Raw genomic sequence first — 17,940 nt, 5'->3', positions numbered from 1 at the left:
ACGGGTCTTTGTTCCAGAGGTTCGGGGGGGTCTTCTCCCCTCCCAGAAACAATGCTCCTTAAGAAGCAGGCTCAGCCCAGCTGGTGTTTCCAAGGAATGGCCAAAATCCACGTGCCGTCGGGCAGGCGTCGCTGTCCTAAGGTTGCCCACAGGGATGAGGCGGGGACTGGCTGGCATTGTCTGGTGGGGGGGAGTTCTGGGAAGCAGTACTGAGGGTCGTGGGTAACCAAGTTGAGTCCTGCGAAGGCAGCAGAGTTCAGGGCAGGAGAGAAACTCCCAGTCTGGTTGAAGCTCCAAACTGGGCACCTGTGGGACCCAGGCAGATAGGCCCGTGGAACGAAATGGGCCCCTCGATCCGAAGTGAAGGCTACCAAGGAAGGAGCAGCGCCAGCCGCTCCCCAGCCTGCGGGCCTCGCTTCATCCCACGTCACAGAGTGTTGAAAACCCGGTAACGGCAACCACCGGAAAACAGCCAGGGGTGGGGAGGGAGCCACCAGGAGCCTGGCAGGCTGGGTTCATGGCCAAGGCCGTGTCAGAGCGGAGCCCAAAGGTGGTCATTGCAGGCCAAGACTAATGTCAGAAGGACACTTTATTTTTAAACCAGACTCATTTGTCTTAAAATACAAGATTATCCTAAGATTCTAGAAGCATAGAATAGAAACGTGGGTGACCTGCCAGGTCATTAAACCCCGCCTCCCTGGTAGGTCAGGCATTGATAATTTCAGCGTTCTGCCTGAAATAGGCCCGGCTAGGGAGCATGTCTGATTGAGCATCTGGGTAACATCTGGAAGAATGTCTCTTGGAGCATCCGTCAGTGATTTTGGAAGACACTGCTACAATTGCACCGAAATCCCGGATAGAAAGCCTCTCTGTCTCTTGTTAATCTGGGCTTATTAATCAGGAGTGGTCGTGAGCCTCCAGCCGGCACACACAGTTCTCTCGTGACCTCCTGCAGCGCTTGTGGTCATGGCGGTGTTGCCTCGGTGGGGCAGTAATTCTTACACTATGTCTTCCCACTTATCTCTGTTTCCACAATAGGTTTAGAACCTCCAGCCTGTTGTCATTAAAACATGTGGCTCTGGGAGTTCCCGTTGTGGCTCAGCAGGTTAAGAATCCAACCAGTATTCATGAGGATGTGGTTCGATCCCTGGCCCCGCCCAGTGGGTTAAGGATCTGGCATTGCCGTGAGCTGTGGTGTAGGTCGCAGATGTGGCTCAGATCCCGCGTTGCTGTGGCCGTCGTGTAGGCTGTAGCTCCAATTTGACCCTTAGCCAAGGAACCTCCATGTGCCACGGGTGCTGCCCTAAAAAAGACAAAAAAGAAAAAAAAAATGTAGATCTAAACAGAGGATTCTAGATAAACCTAAATAGTCGTTCAGTTTTCACTAGTTTTTTTGTTTTTTGTTTTTTGGGGTTTTTTTTTGGTTTTTTTTTTTTTTTTCGTCTTTTTAGGGCCACACCTGAGGCATATGGAAGTTCCCAGGCTAGGGGTCGAATCTGAGCTGTAACCGCTGGTCTGCACCACAGCCACAGCAACTTGGGATCCAAGCCGCATCTGCTTGGATTACAACAGCTCTCAGCCAACAGCGGATCCTTAAGCCACTGAACAAGGTCAGGGAAGGAACCTGCGTCCTCACGGATACGAGTCAAGTCAGTTTCTCTTGAGCCACAGCGGGAACTCCAGTTTTCACTACTTTTGTTGTGCTTTTCCCCAAACTTATTTGGGAGCTCAACTAACTGGACTGAGTGTTTATTCTGTCCCAGAGATGGAGTGACCGAAGGAAGAATCAGAATCTTAGCAGAGACATTGCTTTCTGTTCACAGTAAGTCACCCCTTCTACTGAAATCCCAGCTCAGTAGGCACCGGAGCGAACTAGAGGGTTAAGAAGTCTCATAGATTTACCTCTCTAAGTAATAGACTTAGAGTAGTGCCAAGAAAAGTTTAACGAATGAATAACATCCTTCTCCAATAGAAAAGCTTCTAAAAGCATCACCCTTGCACTTGGTGATAACAATTATTTCTCATTCACATTCCATGCCTATTTTGAGCCTATTCATTTTTCTTCTCATTTTAAGAATAAATAAAGCAAAATGGAGGCTTGCGTCCTTGGTTTAGTATGAAAACGCAGAACCTCATCACAGCTAATGCGGGTAATAAATGCCTGGCTGTACCTCCTCTTGTTTGTATGTTGTACGTACAGAGGGCGACATGGGCTGAGTAACGAGCCCAGCTGCAAATGGGGTTGTGGAATATGCTGTTTGACAGCCGATTAGAGGAATCTGTCGGAAGTGATGACTTAATCACCGTAACAGACTCCAACTCCCCTCATAGAATTCCACCCAGAGTAATCTAATTTCCTTGCAATATTTTATTTATTTTATTTTTTGCCAGGGCTAAACGGTTAGGCTGCATGACTTTCCCCCTCCAGTGTACCACACAATCATATTACAGCAATGTGACGAGGTAGTGTCATTAGAGCAAAAAGCGCTGCCTTTGGAGCCGGAGAAGCCAAAGGCAGATCTGTCATTCTGGGCTCTCTCGGTCCTTTGCCTCACTGGGTTATTAGTCTACATGAAGAAAAGCTGGCTGCACTGTAAGCTGTATACGTCCCTTGGGACCAAGGAAGACTGTTCCTTGTCGAAGGTTCCCTTAGCTTTTGAATGGGACCTGTTCCCTTTTCCCTTAGGGAAGTCCTTTCACTTCGTATAGCATCCAAACATCGTATCATCGTTATCACGATGATACTGTAACTTTATTGGGCACATGTTATGCAGGCAGTGCCCGAAGTGCTTCACATCTGTCGATGGCTCTTAGGAAGAAATAGCCCTTTACGTTTTATTTCCACTATAGGTTTTTTCGCCTGGTGCCACGGGAGAAGAAAGGAAAATTTAGGTTTTGTTCTCTTTTTATTTTTTTATTTATTTATTATTGTTTTGGTCGTTTTATCTTTTTTTTTTCCCACTGTACAGCAAGGGGATCAAGTTATCCTTACATGTATACATTTTTTCCCTCCACCCTTTGTTCTGTTGCAATATGGGTATCTAGACAAAGTTCTCAATGCTGCTCAGCAGGATCTCCTTGTAAATCTATTCTAAGTTGTGTCTGACAAGCCCAAGCTCCCGATCCCTCCCACTCCCTCCCCCTCCCATCAGGCAGCCACAAGTCTCTTCTCCAAGTCCATGATTTTCTTTTCTGAGGAGATGTTCATTTGTGCTGGATATTAGATTCCAGTTAAAAGTGATATCATATGGTATTTGTCTTTGTCTTTCTGGCTCATTTCACTCAGTATGAGAGTCTCTAGTTCCATCCATGTTGCTGCAAATGGCATTATGTCATCCTTTTTTATGGCTGAGTAGTATTCCATTGTGTATATATACCACCTCTTCCGAATCCAGTCCTCTGTTGATGGACATTTGGATTGTTTCCATGTCCTGGCTATTGTGAATAGGGCTGCAATGAACATGCGGGTGCATGTGTCTCTTTTAAGTAGAGTTTTGTCCGGATAGATGCCCAAGAGTGGGATTGCGAGGTCACATGGAAGTTCTATGTATAGATTTCTAAGGTATCTCCAAACCGTTCTCCATAGTGGCTGTACCAGTTTACATTCCCACCAGCAGTGCAGGAGGGTTCCCTTTTCTCCACAACCCCTCCAGCACTTGTTATCTGTGGACTTATTAATGACGGCCATTCTGACTGGTGTGAGGTGGTATCTCATGGTAGTTTTGATTTGCATTTCTCTTATAATCAGCGATGTTGAGCATTTTTTCATGTGTTTGTTGGCCATCTGTATATCCTCTTTGGAGAAATGTCTATTCAGGTCTTTTGCCCATTTTTCCATTGATTGGTTGGTTTTTTTGCTGTTGGGTTGTATAAGTTGTTTATATATTCTAGAGATTAAGCCCTTGTCCGTTGCATCATTTGAAACTGTTTTCTCCCATTCTGTAAGTTGTCTTTTTATTTTCTTTTGGGTTTCCTTTGCTGTGCAAAAACTTTTCAGTTTGATGAGGTCCCATGGGTTTATTTTTGCTCTAATTTCTATTGCTTCGGGAGACTGACCTGAGAAAATATTCATGATGCTGATGTCAGAGAGTGTTTTGCCTATGTTCTCTTCTAGGAGTTTGATGGTGTCTTGTCTTATATTTACGTCTTTCAGCCATTTGGAGTTTATTTTTGTGCATGGTGTGAGGGTGTGTTCTAGATTCATTGCTTTGCATGCAGCTGTCCAGGTTTCCCAGCAATGCGTGCTGAATAGACTTTCTTTTTCCCATTTTATGTTCTTGCCTCCCTTGTCAAAGATGAATTGACCATAGGAGTCAGGGTTTATTTCCGGGTTCTCTATTCTATTCCATTGGTCTGTCTGTCTGTTTTGATCCCAGTACCACACTGTTTTGATGACTGTGTCTTTGTGATATCTTTTGAAGTCTGGGAAAGTTATGCCTCTTGCTTGGTTTTTGTTTCTCAGGATTGCTTTAGTGATTCTAGGTCTTTTGTTGTTCCATATAAATGTTTGGATTGTTTGTTCTAGTTCTGTGAAAAATGTCAGGGGTAATTTGATAGGAATTGCATTGAATCTGTAGATTGCTTTGGGTCGTATGGCCATTTTTACAATATTGATTTTTCCAATCCAGGAACATGGAATATCTTTCCATTTCTTTACATCTTTGATTTCTTTGATTGTATTTTTATGGTTCTCAGCATATAAGTCCTCTCCCTCCTTGGTCAGGTGTATTCCAAGGTATTGAAAACTTAGGTTTCTTACTGTCATATTCAAATCCCCTTTTATTCTCGGCTTCGGTCACTTTTATAAAAATATACATTGGCAAATATTAGGTGACGGTTTTCTGTGTACCTCCTCTGTGAACTCAGTGGCAATGCAAAAAAGAAGCACCATGACTCCAAGGATAGAGCAAATCCCAGGCTTCCTCCTTCCACCTCGCCATTGCATCTTCAGAAGGCCAACTCCACTCATTTTCCTCCAGAATTTCCCAAGCAGGATTCAGATAAACAGGCATTGGATAGTCCAGTCGGATTGCGTAAAGCCAGCTGCCAGGGCCTGCTGGTGTAAATGCTGGCTTATCCAATAAGTGGTCCGCAGAGAAGGAATACTCTCTGCAGTACTTTGATTCATTTGGTAGATTTCAGTGTATGTTTTGCACTAACAGTTTGTGAAGAAACCACAAAATGGATCAGTTAATGTCAGTGGTTCAAAACTGTTCTTTTCCTCTCACAGAGTAACTGACAGCTAATTTTGCTTGTTAGCACTTTGTTTCTCATCAACATAGGGGTAGAACGCTTTGGACGACTTGGCCCATGAAACAAAACTCAGACTCTAATTTCATTTTGTGTGTCTATTCTAAATGCTCTGAAAAGATGCGAGGAGAACTAGCACTGAATCCCTCTGAATCTACATGGTTCTGTTAGAGTCAAACACCACATAGATTGGATCTATATTTTCCTAATACGGCTGTAAGGAGTGTTTTGTTTTGTTTTGTTTTGTTTTTCTTTGAATCATTGCAGCTTTTTAAGTTTTCTTTCCTGACTTTTTCGTGGAGAAAACCCAGACGGTTGTTTTGGTTCTGAGGCTAATTTAAAATAGTTTACATCTTCTTTTCCAATCGGGATGGCTTTTATTTTTTTTCTTGCCTAATCGCCATGTTGAATGAACGTGGCAAGAGTGGGGGCCCTTGTCTTATTCTTGACCTTAAAGGAAAAACTTCGCTTTTCACTGTCGAGTGTGATGTTATCTACGGGCTTGTCATATGTGGCCTTTGTTGTATTGAGGTGTATTCCTTCTCTGCCCGTCTTGTTGAAAGTTTTTATCCTAAGCAGATGTTGAATGTTACATGCTTTTTCTGCATCTGTTGAAATAGTCATAAGATTTGTACCTTTCTTTTTGTTACTACAGGGTATCATGTTGATTGAGTTGCAGATGTTGAGTCATCCTTGCATCCCTGGAAAAAATTCACTTGATCATGGTGCATGACTTTTGAATGTATTGTTGAGTTCACTTTGCTAATATTTTGTTTAGGATGTCTGCAGTTTTATGTTCATCAGGAATATTGGCCTGTAATTTTTTTTCTTGTGGCATCCTTATCTTATTTTGGTATCAGGATAGTGCTGGCCTTGTAGAATTAATCTGGAAGAGTTCTTTTCTCTTTGGGGGGAGAGTTTTAAAAAGACCGGTATTAATTCTTCCTTGACTATTTGGTGGAATTCACCAGGGAAGCCATCTGGTCCAAAATTTTTGTTTAGTGGGAGGTTTTTGATTGCTAATTCAGTCTCCTTAGTAGTAATCAGACTGTTCAGATTTTCTTATTTCAGCACGATGCAATCTTGGTAAATTATTCATTTCTTCTAGGTTGTCCAGTTTGTTATGTGTAATTGTTCATGGCAATCGCTTATGAACCTTTGCATTTCTGTGATGTCAGCTGTAACATCGTTTTCATTTCTGATTTTACTTATTTTGATCCTTTCTATTTTTCTTCTTGGTGAGCTCAAAGGTTTGTCTATTTTTACTTTTTCAAAGAACCAGCTCTTAGTTTCATTGATCTTTCCTATTGTCTCTTTAGTCTCTACTTCATTTATTTCTGTTCTAATTTTTGTTATTTCCTTCTTTATACCAGCTTTGTGCTTTGTTTATTCTTTTTCTAGTTCCTTGAGGAGTAAAGTTAGTTTTTGTTTTATTATTTGAGACTTTTCTTGTTTCTTGATGTGTAGGCATTTATGACTGTGAACTTCCCTCTTCAAACTGTTTTTGGATACATCCCATAAATTTTGGTGTATTACATTTCTGTTTTAATTTATCTCAAGGTGTTTTTTTAATTTCTCATTTAATTTCTCAATTTCTCTTTTGACTCATTGGTTATGCATTAGCACATTGTTTAGTTGCCACACATTTGTGAATTTTCCAGTTTTCGTTGAGTAGTTAATTTCTAATTTCCTATCATTGTGGTCAGAAAAGGTGCTTGATGTGATTTCACTTCTCTTACATTTAAGACTTGTTTCGTGGCCTAACATATGATCTGTCTTGGAAAACGTTCCATGTGCATTTGAGAAGAATGTGTATTCTGTTGTTTTGGATGGAATGTACTGTATATATCAGTGAAGTCCGTCTATTCTAAAATGTTGTTGAAGGTATGATTGTCTTGCTGTTTATTTCTCCTTTTTGGTGGTATGTTAATGCTTGCTTTATATATGTAGGTACTCTTATGTTGAGTGTGTAAATATTTACAAATGTAATCCTCTTACTGGGATTATATAATGATAAAGGGGTAATCCTTTTCTCTTAATGTAGTCTTAGTTTTAAAGTCTATTTTGTCTGATATAAGTATACCTCCTCCAGCTTTTTTTGGTTTCTACTGAATAGTCTTATAGTTGTTGTGATTCCTTAAGTCTAAAGTGAGTCTATTGTAGGTGGCATTTGGATGAGTCTTGTTTCTATATCCATCTAGCCACTCTATGTGTTTTGATTGGAGTATTTAGTTTACTTATATTTAAAGTAATTTTTGACAGGTAAGAACTTATTACCATTCTGTTGTTTTCTGGCTGTTTTTCGTGGTTTGTTTCTATTCCTTTTTTTCTCTTTTTTCTTTTTTTGTAGTTTGATGACTCTCTTAGTGTGATTATATTCCCTTCTCTTTATCTTTTGTGTATTTACTGTTGGTTTTCATTGTTACTATGAGATTTACATATAATAACATATCTGTAAATCCATTTTAAGTTGATAATTAATGCCTTAAGTTTTCCCCCATTCTAAAGCTCAGCCCCCTCCATGTTTTATGTTACTGAGATCACCTTTTACATCTTTTTATCTTCTGTTTCCATTTACTAATTATTTTAATCACTGGTTTGTTTGTTTTTTACTACTTTGATCTTTTAAACTTCATACTACTTTTATGAGTGATTAATATACTACCTTTACTATATATTTGCCTTTCCAGTGAGATTTATTCTTTCGAATGTGTTCTTGTTACTAGTTAGCACCCTTCTTTTTCAGTTTAAAGGAGTCCCTTTGACATTTCTTGTAAAGCCAGTTTAATGGTGATAAATTTCTAGGTTTTTGCTTCTCTGGAAACCTCTTTATCTCTCCTTCAATTCTGAATAATAACTTTACTAAGTAACGTAGTCTTGGTTGGAAGATTTTTTTTTTCCTTTCAGCTCTTTGACTGTATCATGCCATTCCCTTCTGGCCTACAATGTTTCTGCTGAAAAATCCACTGATAGTCTTGTGGGGCTGTCTTGTACACAACAAATTGTTTTTCTCTTGCTGCTTTTAATAGTCTCTTTAACTCTTGACATTTTCATTATAACATGTCTTTGTATGGGTCTCTTTAAGTTCATCTTATTCGGAATTCTCTGGACCTCCTTGTTCTGAATGTCTGTTTTCTTCCCCAGGTCACAGAAGCTTCCAGCCATTATCTCTTCACATAATATCTCTTCCCCTTTTGTCTCTTCTCTTTCTGGGACCCCAAAAATGTGAATGCTAATCCTTTTGATGTTATCCCATAAATCCTTTAAGCTTCATTTTTTAAAAAGGCTCACTGTTTGCAGCTGATATTATATAGAGAAAACCCTAGAATCGGTAAATAAAAAACCTATTGGGGCTAATACACGAATTCAGTAAAGTTGGAGGATATAAAATGAATACTCTAAAAACAGTTGTGTTTCTATTCACTAATAATGAAATATCAGAAAGAAAAATTAAGAAAACAACCCCATTTACAACTGCATCAAAAAGAATAAAATACCTAGTGATAAATTTAACCAAGGAGGTAAAGGACCTGTATATTGAAAACTCTAGGACATTAATGAGAGAAATGGAAGAAGACACAAACAAGTGAAAAGCAGCTCTGTGTTCATGGGTTGAGAGAACCAATACTGTTAAAATTTCCATGCTACTCAAACTACTCTACAGAGTCAGTGCAATCCCTATCAGAATTCCAGTGGCATGTTTCACAGAATTAGAACAAACAATTGTAAAATGTGTGTGGAACCAAGAAAACCCTAAGTATTGAAAGCAATCTTGAGGAAGAGTGAAGCTGGAGGCAATGTGCCTCATGATTTCAAACTCTATTACAAAGCTGTAGTGATCAAAACAGTATGGCACTGGCATCAAAACAGACATATAAATCAGTGGAACAAAATAAAGACTCCAGAAATAAACCCACACCTGTATGGTCACTTAATGTAGGACAGAGGAGCCAAGCATGTACAATGGGAAAAGGAGAGGCTCTTTTATAAGTGGTGTTGGGAAAACTGGAGCCCTTACACCATACACAAAAATTAATGAAATGGAGTAAAGATTTTAACCTAAGTCTTGAGCCCATAAAACCCCTAAAAGAAAACATGGGTGACTAGCTCCTTGACATAGGTCTCAGTGATGATTTTTTGAATCCAACACCAAAAGCAAAGGCAACAGAAGCAAAAATAAACAAGTGAGAGTACATCACACTAAAAGCTTCTGCACAGCAAAGGAAGCTATCACCAAAATGAAAAGGCCAGCCTACTGAATGGGAGAAAATATCTGCAAATCATATATTCACTAAGGGGTTAATATCTAAAATACGTAAAGAACTCATACCACTCAGTAGCAAAAGAACAAACAATCTCATTTTAAAATGGGCAAATCTGAATAGACACCTTCCCAAAGAAGACATACAGGTGGCCAACAGGCACATGAAAAGACGCTCAGCATCACTCTTCTTCAGGGAACTGCAAATCACAACCGCAATGAGCTGTCACCTCGCAATGGTTAGGATGGCTATTGTCAAAACCAAACCCAACAAACAAAAAAACGCCAGGAACTACCAAGGGTTGATGGGGATGAGGAGAAAAGGGAACCATTGTGCACTGTCGGTAGCAACATGAGTTGATGCAGCCACTGTGAAAAACACTGTAGAGGTTCCTCAAAAAATTGAAAATAGAACTATCATGTGATACATCAATTCTGCTTGTAAGCATTTGTCTAAAAGAAACAAAAACCCTAACTCAGAAAGATATCTGCACCCCCTTGTTCACTGCAGCGTGATTTACAATAGCCAAGATATGGAAGCAACCAGGTGTTACGTGGATGAAGAAATTTTCATATGTAGATATGTGTGTATGTGTGTGTTTTTATAATGTACACACATATACACACACATATTTGTGTGTGTATGTGCACACGAGATGAAATATTTTTCAGCCATAAAAAAATAAATAAATCTTGCCTTTGGACAACATAAAAGGACCCTGGGGGCTTTATGCTAAGTGAAATAAATCAGACAAAGACAAATACTGGATGATGGCCCTTATTTGAGGAATCTAAAAATGAAAACAAAATTTGAAAAGCTCATAGATACAGAGAATAGGTAGGTGGTTGCCAGAGGCAGGGAATGGGAAAAATAGGCGAACCGCGTTTTTTGTTGGTTTTTTTTTTTTTTGTCTTTTGTCTTTTGTCTTTTTGTTGTTGTTGCTATTTCTTGGGCCGCTCCCGCAGCATATGGAGGTTCCCAGGCCAGGGGTTGAATCGGAGCTGTAGCCACCGGCCTACGCCAGAGCCACAGCAACGCGGGATCCGAGCCGCGTCTGCAACCTACACCACAGCTCACGGCAACGCCGGATCGTCAACCCACTGAGCAAGGGCAGGGACCGAACCCACAACCTCATGGTTCCCAGTCGGATTCGTTAACCACTGCGCCACGACGGGAACTCCGTTTTTTGTTGTTTTTTACTTTGTTTTTAAAATTTGTGTTTCATGTGTGCATGTGAAATATACACAGACATAAACGTGTATACATGTGTGCTGCATGCATCCATAGATGTGTTCCTAATTGGGAATTAACCTGTAGATTGAGATAGTCTTTAAGTCTCATATGAAAGAGGAAATTCTGGTAGTTCTTCAGATTCTTCCAGGTTCTTTGAAATCACAGTCTCACAGCACAGCTGCTGGATGTGCTGGAAAGTAGGGCCCTACGAAAGGGCTGTTGGCGTTTAGGCTCCAGCCTGAGGCAGTCCCAAGTCTGACTCCGCATTTGACGGCTGACCTGCTGTTTGCCTTGACCAAGTTATTTCATATCTCTGTCTCCCTCCCTCCTTCCCTCTCCTCCTTCCCATAGCTCAGGGTGGTCGTGAGAACTGATGGGTTAATGTGCATATAGGGAGCCTCCAGCCGTGCTCGGCCCAGGAGCAGTGAGAGCTCAGAGCTCGGGCAAGAGCTCTCAGATCCCCACTCCACTTAAGTACAGCAGTGAGCTCCAGATCCAGCTTTGTCCTGGCGGTAAAAGCTGGTTTAGACGGAACCAACACCTGACCTCTGTCGTCTCTACCCTTGCAGAGACGTCACGCCGTAGAGAGGTTTTTGCAGTTTTACCTTAATGTCACCATCTTAAAAAATCACAGACGTGCCAAAGTTCTTCAGCACGGAGAAGTCACCATTTCTCGAACCCCTCTGTGTCTTCCCCGTCTGCCTTACACAGCGCATATACTGCGACAGTGCTGGGCGTGGCAGAATTTCCTCCCTAGAGAGGAGGGGAGCCTCTCCAGCTCGGGGGGTGGGGGGCGAGGGGGTGCCTCGCTGTCAGAGAAGCTCCCTCTCCGTTTGGAGGATGGTGTGTGTCCAGTTGGTGGCGGTTCTTTTGAAAATTATTTTTGCCCCTTCCCTTTTTTGAGAAAAACTCGGAAAGCATCAGTGCTTTTGGTATCTCACAGTCTGCTGGCCAGCAGGACACGGGTTACATTCTGCCTGCATCACGCCTGCCTCGTCCTGGAGCAGGAGGGAGGTTCCTCTTCTCTGCTGGCTGGGAGGCGTTGGTTCTCTCCCTTGGCGCACGGCTTTTTCATGAATTCACTCCTTCCCTCCCTTCTCCTGCTCCCTTTCAATGTGTTACAGGGAGTAAGCTTAGAACATGTGCCATCACAGCCACTCTTTCTGGAGGCAGGATGGGTCTAACAATGAGATGCTGTTTCAGGTTAAAAAATGGCCCCGTTTATTGAATCTCGTGTGGAAAGGTGATTAACTCATCCCTGGTGATGGCCAGGGCTGAACGGGTTTCCACATGAGTTCTCCTCCGTGTGAGAAGCCGGCCGAGTCACCCTGCCCCAGGTGCTCTGTCCTCCAGACGTGGCCTGGCTCAGTACTGGCGGTTTCTGGCCCGAACCCTGCCCTTGACCATGCATGATGACAGCAGAGAGATCTGGAGGGCTCCCCCTGACTTCGTGGGTGATGGAACTTGAGAGACGTGGTTGTTGGGGGCTGGTGCTTGTGGCCCAGCCTCATCTGTCACTGTGACGTGATAGGGCTTGTCACAGGGGTGGTGACCGCTGCTGTCAGGGGCCTGCACAGCTGCCTCCGCATCACCTCCCCAGACTTCGGAGGGTGGCTTTGCCCCTCAGTTGTGTCTGCCTCTTCGTTTCCACGAGCCACAGCTGGACACCGAGGTGATGCATCCCACATCATCCCATTCGGGGGAGGGCGCGGTGACTGGGGCTCGGGGACTCCGTTCTGGGGCCCCATGTGTATGTGGGGGAGGGGGAGGGAGGGCCAGCTGCTCCCCCACCAGGGGCAGGATAAAGGCAGAGGCTTGGCACTGGGAAGGCTGGCACCCTCCGGCACGCACGGTCAGCTCCCGTGAGAGTGGAGGCATGGGATGAAAACCAGCGTGAGTCAGGAGCAGCCTTCGTGTCACGGATCCCTCCTCATACACCCGAGAAGCAGTGGCTTGGTGCCCTTCGCTGCGTGTGACGTGATACTGCACACACGGATGTGACCGAAATTACACAAATTCTCAGAAACCACTGGATTCCAGTCCCGCCCCCAGGAGGGAGGAAGGGAACTCTCACAGTCCCCCCCTTTCGTTAGATTCCTTTGCCGTGCGTGTGTTTAATTGAAGCCTAGTTGATTTGCAGTATTGTGTTAGTTTCAGATGTGCGGCCGGGTGATTCAGTTATGCATAAATGTATCTCTATCTGTACATATGTATCTATATATATTTTGTTCTTTTCCATTATAGTTTATCACAAGCTATTGGATATAGTGCTCTGTGCTCTAGCCCAAGACTCGGTTGTTTGTTTTATAGATTTCACTTGCCTTTAAATAAGCAGGGCTAAACAGACCCCAGCCACTTACCCTGTTACCTGCATGTGGAACTTGAGGCAGGATGTTGTTGTTCACGTGGTGCAAATGAACCTGTCTGCAGAACAGGAACAGACTCACAGACATGGAGAGCAGACTCGTGGTTGCAGAGGGGAAGGGGAGGGAGGGGGATGGACGGGGAGCTTGGGGGTAGCAGGTGCAATTATCACACACAGAATGGATAAGCAGTGAGGTCCTGCTGTACAGCACAGGAAACCGTGTCCAGTCTCTTGGGATAGACGGTGATGGGAGATAACATGAGAAAATGCATGTGTGTCTGGGTAGGACTGGGGCCCTTTGCTGTACAGCAGAAATTGACAGAACATTGTAAATCAACTTTAATTTTTAAAAATGTTTAGAGATATCGTTGTTCTGCAGCAAAATGAGATTCATGGGCAAAAGAAAAAATCAAGCAAGGGGATTTAGAAGGTTTTCTTCAAAGAAATATGCACTTGATCCAGTGTTTTAAGTCAGACGTACCACCACGAGCCTGGATCTGTTTCCAAAACGCTTGACTTTTGCTGTCTCCCTGGGACGGGCCTTCGGCCCCCAGGGCGACTGGTGTCAGACATCCGGAGCCCCGCGGGGCTTCAAGCTCCCTCCAAAGACAGCTGAGTTGAACTCAAATGATGGACTCACTGCTGCTCTTTCTCCACGCCTCGAGGAAGGTACCCTGTGAATGCAGAGGCTGAAGCTGATCAAATTCCTACATTCCTCTGGCCGTGTGGACAGTTCAGGACTGTACAGACCAGAGAAGCTTTCTCAGACCAGCCAGGGCTGTGTGACAGTGGCAATGCAGCCGCCGTGTATTTCGTACGCTCTTAGGAGACTCCTTGTAAACATTCGTGCAGCGCGTGCGCTCGCTCGTCATAGACAAAGGAGGTGGGAACCTGCCCCAACCCTGACTCTGAGATGCCCTCAAATCTAGTGAGACCTTAGGGGATTGGAAAAGATTCAGGTTGGTTCTCAGGCCCTTCCTGAGGTTACTGCCACCATGGGGGACCCACCACGTGCAGACCTTTCAGCTCTGGCACTGGATGTGCCAGTCTCCTGTCGTGACAGAAGCAGAGCTGAGAAGCCGCAGTGACCATGGGTTCACCTTCAGCCCTCGAGGGCGTGGTGGCCGCCCACCCTGGCTTTGGGGCAGTTTCGACTGGGGGCTGGGGCCATGTGCGTTGTTTTCTCCGTACTTGAACTTCTCAGACCCTCGGATGTATCCCCGACTCCCAGTCTTGTGCTTTAGGTATCTTGTGTTGGGTGAATGGTCCCTGGCGACACCTGTCGCTTCCTCTGTTGGCGGGAACCATCATTCATTAGAACATGACTTCGTGTCTCTTTTACATTCCTTCACATGCCTTGTTCCGTCCCATTTCAGGACCGCCCACTCGAGTCCTGGTTAGCATTGGGGTCCCTTCAAGGTTGAACTGGAGAGTTCCCGTTGTGGCTCAGTGGGCTAGGAACCTGACTAGTGTCCATGAGGATGCAGGTTTGATCCCTGGCCCGCTCAGTGGGTCAAGGATCTGGTGTTGCCACAAGCTGCTGCACCATAGGTTGCAGATGCAGCTCGGATCTGGCGTGGCTGTGGTGCAGGCAAGCAGTTGCAGCTCCCATTGGACCCCTAGCCTGGGAACTTCCAGATGCTGTGGGTGTGGCCATTACAAAAAAAAAAAAAAAGATGGAACGAGAACATCACTTCAGCTGAGATGCCCTCCTCACATGCCCTTCCTTGGGGTGTCTCTTCTGATGTGTCTCTTCAGAGTGTGGCAAACGGTCCGTGTGTGTCTCTCTGCCCTTACGTTACGTGCTCTGTGGTGACGAGAACCCTTTTCCACCTGTCCTCCCCCCGCACCCCCCCCCCCCGCAACAGAGCCTCTGGTCGGAGCAGAAATAAGTGAGGGCATGAGCAGCCTTAGCGGCCTTCTGGGTCCAGGCTCTGCTACCGTTGCCTGTTAACAGGGAAAGAATCCCTCTAGGAGAACCTGAAAGGTCGAACTAGAACCCCCCCCTCCTGTACAGCAACTCCCCTGCTCCTCCCAGCCTGCCTCCCGGAGTCCTGGGAGCAGGAGATTTTGAGGAAGTGAAACATTAGGAGAATGACTTCCCCAAACCAGCTTTCGTTGTTGGTCTTGACATTTACATCCTGTTTCTGATCAGGAATCTGGAGCTCGGATGAACTGCTGCTGCTAATGAGCCGTTCCTCGTGCAGCCCTGATTGAACCCTCCTTCCAAGGACACGCACGGTGCTTTCCGCACGTGATCCAAATCATCTGCAGAAGCACCTGCCGTCGGTGACCCCCACTCAGAGTCCCCCGGGCCCGCCAGCCCGCATTTCTGGGAGGCAGACCTGCCCCCTCCCCGGGACCCAGGAAAGACCGAAACTAAGTCCAAGTCCGCAGCCGCCAGAGCTGTTTTATTACCACCACTGCCATGTCCCTGAGCCTCCCAGGGCCCATCCTAAAGCTCTGTAGACAGGGTCGTGGGAGCACGTAAGATGCCGAGGAGGACCTTAACCCAAGGGGGTGTGGCTGGCGCCTGCTCATAATTATTCGACCTGATTCATCGCTGTAGGCGCGTAAGGCCAGAGCCCCTGTTGGGCCCTCTGGGAGGAAGCCGTGTGGATTAGGGGAAGAGGCACTGGGTCCAGAGACGGGAGCCGCGCTTTCTGATCCCACCGCCGTCGTGAACCACTGTGTGTCCTTAGTGAGGTCGCAGATCCCCACCCGGCCTGTAAGTGGAGAGCACAGGGCTCTTGGTCGCTGGAGAGTCAAAGGCCTCTGTCCATACGGCCCCAGATTTCCTCCTCCCGACCTCCAGGCACGTCCAGCTGGACGTGGGCGCTGAGGGCCGTCTCTCTGATGCTGGTCACCGTCTTTTCTGCTTTATGTGTATGCGTGCGTCCTGTGGACACACATGCGTATGCACAGATAGACGGACGGATGGATGGATGGGTGCAGGACGCTGCCCCCATGGTGGGTCGGCAGCTTCTGAGGGGAGAGGCCCATTCATTTCATCCTTGGGTCCTGCACTTGGTGTTGGTCTCGTCTCTCCTCTGTCCCGTGACTCTCCTCTGAGTCTTTTCAGCTCATTGACCTGTAACAAGTCCTGCCCGCCTGGAAACCCTCCACCTCCATCCCCCAACCCTGTCCTCGCGCAAACCTCCCGCCTTTTTGGCGTTGGGCGCCAATCTTCTTAAAATAGTTGTCTGCATTTATCATACCTGTCACCTTGCCTGTGACTCCCCCACTGCCTGCAAGCTGGCATTCTGGCCCCTGCCATCCCACAGAAACTGTCTTGATAAACTCCCCCCAAAAAATTCTGGCTTGCCAAGCCCAGGAAGGACACGAGGGTGTGTTTGTCGCGGCATCTGGCGGCCCTGGCCCCAACCACCGCCTTGTTCTTCAAACCCTCCCAGCGTGGTTCCCATGGGGCCAGCTGTTCTGCCCCCGCTTCTCCCATGGCCCTTAGCTCTGTCCCTCGCAGCCACCTCCTGGCTCTTCCCCATGGCCCTGCCCTGGGTCCCTGGCTCTCTGCCCTCCCCTCTGCACAGTCCCAGCCCTGCGTGCAGTTTCCGCCACCGCCCAGCACTGTCCCGAACACTTGAGCCCCACGGGTCCAAGCCACACGCGGCGTGTCTGACCTCACCTGTCAGTTTCTATTCACCCCCCCACACACTGCTTGCTCATGCTTTCCTTATTTAGGTGGGGACCCCACTTCATATTTAGTTCTCCAGGCCTGGCGTCCTGCCTCCCCATGGCCCCCACCACCAGCCAGTTACCTCTGAGGTTTGGACCCTCCCTGGTTTCCATGGCTGTTTCGCAGCAGCCTCTTAACCATCCCCCCTCTCCCCCCCGCGACGCCTCCTGTGCCTCTTATACAACCTGTCTTCCACTCTGGAGCCCAGTGGCTTCGGGGGATGCACATGGGGTCTCGGTGCTTGCTGCTTGAATTCTAAGCCTGATCCTTGACTTTGAGACCAAATTGCAGTCCCTTAGAGCACAGGGGCACCCTCTGAGGCCTGGACGCCGGCTGCCTTGGCAGCCTCTCCGCGGGCCTTCCCCTCCACTGCGGCCTCCACCCACAAGCAACTGGCCCTTGCTCATGTCTGCATGGGCGAGTCCCCTGGGTTCGGGTGCCACCCCCTTCCTCTGCTGGGAAGTCCGCCAGACTTTGGGACTTGAAGTGGGTGAGCCCTTTGCTGCTAGGCTCCCCTGGGCTCTCACGGCTTTTTTGCAAAGACACGTCCACTCCCTGACCCCTAAACGTGGCATCCTTATTCTAGTTTCTTCTCCCCCGATTGAATGTCCTAACGAGAGGCGTGGGGTCTCCTCATGTTCCCTTTCCTCAGAGCCTGTGTTCTGTGCCTGAGAGCATCTTGCCTTTGAGGACACACAGAGCAGCTCTGAGTTGTTGAGCCTCCCGTCCCCCGGTTCTGCCCCCTCTCACCTCGTCCTCTTGTGTTTGGGAGACCCTGGCAGGCGTTGGGCGCACATGGTCTCAGCCGCCCGGTAATCATTTCCCATCATTGACACGCCAGAGCCAAGCACTGCTTCCGTGTCATTTCAATGAGCTAAAGCCCAGAGCTGTGGCTGGCAAGTGAGGGAAGGCCCCGGAGGAAATGAGAGGTTCAGAGAAGACAGGCCCCATTATGATAAAAGCATTTGCACAGCCAGTGGCTCCATCTACCCTGTGGCTGCGATGCGCCTTGGGGGTGAGATGAAATACGAAGCACGAGAACCTGTGACCGTGGTTTGAAGAATTTCTTTTAATTGGAAATGGTGGCAGCTTTCTGTGCTTGGAGTCAACTCTGCAGATGGTACACAGTGAGGAAA

General features: G+C 46.3%; 1 protein-coding gene across 27 annotated transcripts in view; it reads left to right on the top strand.

Moving 5' to 3' along the window:
* CELF2 (CUGBP Elav-like family member 2) overlaps positions 1-17,940 on the top strand; it is a 362,707-nt gene that overhangs the window by 227,151 nt on the left and 117,616 nt on the right. The window lies entirely within an intron of this gene.

This window comes from Sus scrofa, chromosome 10 (genome assembly GCF_000003025.6).
Source record: "Sus scrofa isolate TJ Tabasco breed Duroc chromosome 10, Sscrofa11.1, whole genome shotgun sequence".
NCBI lineage: Eukaryota > Metazoa > Chordata > Mammalia > Artiodactyla > Suidae > Sus > Sus scrofa.
This window is presented reverse-complemented; position numbering and strand designations above follow the sequence as displayed.